Source organism: Rattus norvegicus, chromosome 15, assembly GCF_021556685.1.
Source record: "Rattus norvegicus strain SHRSP/BbbUtx chromosome 15, alternate assembly SHRSP_T2T, whole genome shotgun sequence".
Lineage (NCBI taxonomy): Eukaryota > Metazoa > Chordata > Mammalia > Rodentia > Muridae > Rattus > Rattus norvegicus.
Genome location: NC_141548.1, coordinates 19222612 through 19227633, shown reverse-complemented (window position 1 = coordinate 19227633; position 5022 = coordinate 19222612). Strand labels below are relative to the sequence as shown.

General features: G+C 41.1%; 1 long non-coding RNA gene across 1 annotated transcript; it reads right to left on the bottom strand.

The window, feature by feature from the left end:
• Nucleotides 1–290: 290 nt before the first annotated feature.
• LOC120097127 (uncharacterized) lies at nucleotides 291–4821 on the bottom strand. The gene is made up of 3 exons (XR_015639105.1): nucleotides 4741–4821; nucleotides 2095–2199; nucleotides 291–1069 (listed from the first exon to the last, which is right to left on the bottom strand). It is a non-coding gene; the product is annotated as an uncharacterized LOC120097127 (long non-coding RNA).
• Between the last annotated feature and the right edge of the window lie 201 nt (nucleotides 4822–5022).

Below are 5022 nucleotides of genomic sequence, written 5' to 3'. Positions count from 1 at the left end.
AGCAGAATGAAACTCTACTGTGCCTATGTACCACATTTTCATTATTAGTCCATCAGTTGTTGGCTGTCTAGACTGACACCATTTGCTAGCTGTTGGGAAGAGAGCAGTGAGGAACAGAGATTAGCAGGTATCTCTTAGAGCATGAACCGTTTTTTCCCCGACAACGTTCCCAACACTGAGAGTTCACTGAAGAAGCTAATTTAGAAACAAAACGAAGTATGTCTAAGTTAGTTCACTACTTTTATGTTACATTTGCCTTTAAGGCCTAAGAAATAACTCCGTGTATTGACTCTTTTAAATATTAAACTCCTTTTATTGAACCACTGCCAGCTGCTTAACTTAAAATGAAAGTCAGAGAACTAAGAGTGGACCCAACATTTAAAATCCATTATAATTGCCCTTGACGGCCAAATGAGTGGGTCTGTATGTATCAAGTTCATATTAACTAGAATCTTGCTGGGTGATTCTGCTCTGAGTGACTGTAAAAAATGAGCTGCTTCCATTCAGAGACATCAAGTCAATCAATATTGTATTCTACCTCACCACAAGGCCAAAGTACAAGCTGGAACTGCAGGAAGAAAGAATTTCACGAAATGGCAGAAATGCTAGTGTGAACCAGTAATATAGAGGCATCAAGTCAAGAGGGTTTGCCTGGAGAAATGAAGCTGCAGATATGAGGGGAAACTAAGGGGAAACGATTGCCCCATTTTACTTGACACCAAGCTAGTAACAGTGTTCTTGTGGTAATATGCTGCCAGGTTGCCTCACAGAGTTCTGGAATATCCCTATCAGCATCCCAGAGGCTCTTGTCACTGTCAGGTAATTGGATATTTTTGATAGTCCAGAAACATTGGTTGACTGTGTTAGTAACTGTAGTAGTGGTTTACTCTTGTTCTTCTTCATGACTGTAGATACTGATTTTCCCAGGAATTCCGTTGACTTTTCTGAGAGCCAGAAGGACTTGTGTGCAGATCACAGAAATATTTTGTGATTTTATAAATCATGTCCCTTCAGTTTGATTGATTTCCTGGCCAAGCTCCAGCATCAGGAGCTGCGAGGCCATGGCTTTCTGGAAGATAAAATGTATTCTAGTTACTGTGTGAAATATCCAAGGAAGTAGAAACAAAGCAAAACAAACAAATAAAACAAAACAACAAAAGGAGCAAAATCCCTCAGGGCTGCTGTCTCCTTGGTGAACAACAACAAATTATCCCTTAAATTAATCATTTTGGGGTGATTAGACCTAATTTAGTCAATGTTAGGAAGTTCAAGGAACTGTTGTGCAGGGAAGACATTTTGCACAGGAAGTTGATATTCATCACAGTCTGAAAATGAGAGCACCATTGTTCACAGAGGACATGACTTCATTATTCCTAATTTTAAAAACAATGACATTTTCATTTGTTTTTCAGTAGTAATTGCACTGCCGCATCAACACAAGAAGTCCAGATAGACATGTTATAGACAGCTCAACCTAGGCTTCGGAGAGATGGCTCAGTAGTTAAGAGCACTGACTGCTCTTCCAGAGTCCTGAGTTCAAATCCCAGCAACCACATGGTGGCTCACAGCCATCTGTAATGAGATCTGATGCCCTCTTCTGGTGTGTCTGAAGACAGCTACAGTGTTCCTTTATATAATAAGCACATAAATCTTTTAAAAAGAAAAGAAAACATATCCTATTTATATACATATATTTGAGGATTGTGAAAAGCATACCCTGCAAAAAATTGGTCAGGGTAGAAGTGACTGTCATCACAGGAGATAAACAGATGGCAAATAAACATCTAAAGGGTCAGCAAATGACTCAGTAGGTAAAGGTGATTGCCACAAAGCCTGTTGAACTGAGTTTTAGCCCTGCGACCCACATGGCAGCAGGAGAGAATTGACTCTGTCAAGCTGTCTTCTGACCTTCCAGTGCACACTGTGACAACTGTACACACACACACACACACACACACACACACACACACACACACACTCACAAATAAAAATATAATTTAAGAAATTAAAATTCAATATATGCAAGAAATACATCATATATAGTTAGGGAAGTAAAATCAAAACACTAAGAAAGCATTTCGCCTCGATACTTACTGGTATGCCCAGAGTCCGGGGCACCGAGAGCACGGAATGCTGCTGAAGATGTAGAGGGATGGGAACTTGCATCAATTACTGGTAGGAATGAAAACACCATGGCCACTAGGGAAGACAGTGTGGCAGTTTCTTATAAAAATTAAACCTGCTCTTACCATATGATTCAACAATTGTCATCTTAGAGCTGAAAACAGATGTCCCCACAAAAACCAGCACATGCATGTTTATATCAGCGTTAGCCTTAATTGGCAAAGCTTAAAAACAGCAAAGATGTCTTTCGGTTAGGTGCATGGAAAAATAATCTATACTACATGCAGGCAACCCAGCGGTGTCCAGTGCAAAGAGGAATGGCTTCCCAGGACGTCTGAAGGCATGGGAGAACTACCAATGCATATTCCTAAATAAAAAGCCAATATTGACATAGAAGCCATCACCCTCCATGATTACAACTATACTGGCACATGTACATTCAACCGAAAGTTTTCCAATAACCAAGTTCAAAAAAGACAGATAGATGGAACCTCTTTCAATAATATTTTCATTTTACTTAATGTATCCAAATTGCTATGTTTCAACTAGAATTTCACCAGAGTCTTTGACATTTCTGTTTGTAAAATTATTATTATTTGTACAAATTTTTTGAAACCCAGTGTGTACAACACATCGTTCCTCAGTCGGGGCTCACTGCCAAAATGAGCAGTGGGAGAATTAAGGTAGCTTTGGTTGGAGGGTGAACAGTGGACAGTGGAAAGATGTGGTGTGAGAGTACGCATGTGGAGACCAGAGGTCAAAAGCAGGCGCACTCTTCAGTCACTCTCCACCATATTATTTTGGGACAGGGTCTTCTTAGCTTACAGCTTCATCTACTGGTTGACCAGCAAGCTCCAGGGATCTGATTTTCAGTGCTGGATTTTAGGCATACCTTATTATGTCTAACCTGCACCTGGATGTGTGAATTCGAACTCAGTTCTTCACACTGATGTGGCAGGCATTTAACTACCTAAGTCACTGCCTCAGCCAGAGAATTCAGTTTGTATAACTTTAGAGGAGTTAAGATTCTGAAGAAGCGCTTGACTGGCAAGTTTAGTACTAGCTGAACACATAATTTTCTTCTGCAAAAATTCATTGATTCTCTCTCTCTCTCTCTCTCTCTCTCTCTCTCTCCATCTCTCTCTTCCTCCTTCTCCTCCTCCTCCTTCTCCTCCTCCTCCTCGTGTATGTATTGCATATACATGGGTACATGTGTCGTTGTACACACGCTGACCACAGGAAGGAGTTAGGTGTCTATACTACTTTTTCCCTTACACCTTTAAGACACAGTCTCTCACTGAACCTAGAGCTAGGGTGATGTTTGTCATGCCCATGTGGTCCTTCTGTTTCTACTTTCCCCACCTGTGCTAGCGATATAGTGATATATGTGTGATGGTACCTAGCACTTCTTAAAAATATAGGTAGGGGGTTCTGAGCTCAGGTTCCCAGGCTTAGTCATCAAGCAGTCTTGCCCACTGAGCCATCTCTCCAGCTCCAGAGAGTTTTCATAGACTTTGAGTCAGGGAGCAGGGTGCTCTAATAGACATGCTTCAAAAGATAATTCTATCTTCAGTGTAGAAAATAGACCAGAAATGAATGAGGCATGAAGCTCATTATTGTGTGGAGAGCTATGAAGAATAAGTCTAAATACAATGAGCTGAGAGTGCTGGCTCATGTTCTAAGGCATATGTTGATAATTGGAGAGTGTTTTTCACATCACACAACTGAATTCTGTGAAATGAACTAATAAGCCTGGGGACTCAGGATAGAATAAAGCGTCAAAACTAGGGTAGGATGACTATGGGTAACTGACATGAGGGAAGAATTTTACCAGAAACTCATGAAAAGCCAGATCTTGCCTTAGCCTAGCCATTTCTCTTCCTTTCTTTGGAAGGTCTCAAGAAAGACTGAGTTAATAAAAAATAAAGTTGAAAGTAAGAGTATCACTGTGACCTTGACCTTTTCCCTCAAATTCCTTCTAGATATACCAGGTTAAAATAGCAGTAAGAATAACACTGTCAAATAACAACAATAGCAAAACATGAGCTGGGAGATGGCTCAGTGAGATTTCCCCAAGGACCTGAGTTCAGATCCCCTCAATCTACACAAAGCTGGGTGCAGTACTATACACATAAACATCCCCTTGTAACCCTGGGACTCCTATGGTGTGATTGGAGACATGAGATTCTCTAGAAACATGTGGGCCACATAACACAGCATGTGCTGGGCTGTACAACAAGAAATCTTGCATCAAACAATGTGGAAGCGAGGACTGATGCCTGAGGTTGCCCTCTGATTTACACACACTGTGGCACACACCCACACCTCCTCTGTCTCCTTATACTTGTGACTATACCTATATCATGTGCACAGACATAAAAAGAGTAAAATGTGAAAAACACACATGCACACGCCACATGAGGAGGCATGGACAGAAAGAGGGTGGGGACTCCACTCTAATAGGGTATATTACATCTTGGGGTCTTATTCTAAGAGATGGGGATGCCTTGTCAATGGAATGCAAGCTTCATAGGACTGGGATCATATTTTATTTGTGGCTGTACTCACAGAGGTCAAAGACCTTCTACCTGTACTATACTTACTCTATCCACTTACCCACTCCATTCACCACCTCCTTTGTCAAATGAATATCACTGCTGGTGTCGCAACAGGGCCATTACGTTCTGAATTCACAGTCTACCACGAGAAAGAGACAATCATGGCGGTATGGAAGTTCTTTTCAGATGAATGACAGCTTTGTATGAGAACAGTTTGAATTTGGTTCCCAAATCTAGGACAACAGAAGATGGGGGCATAGAGGCACCCACCTATATCCTACTGTGTTTCTATTTCGAGACTAATGACATTTCTAAGGACATAACACTCTGCTGGTAAGCT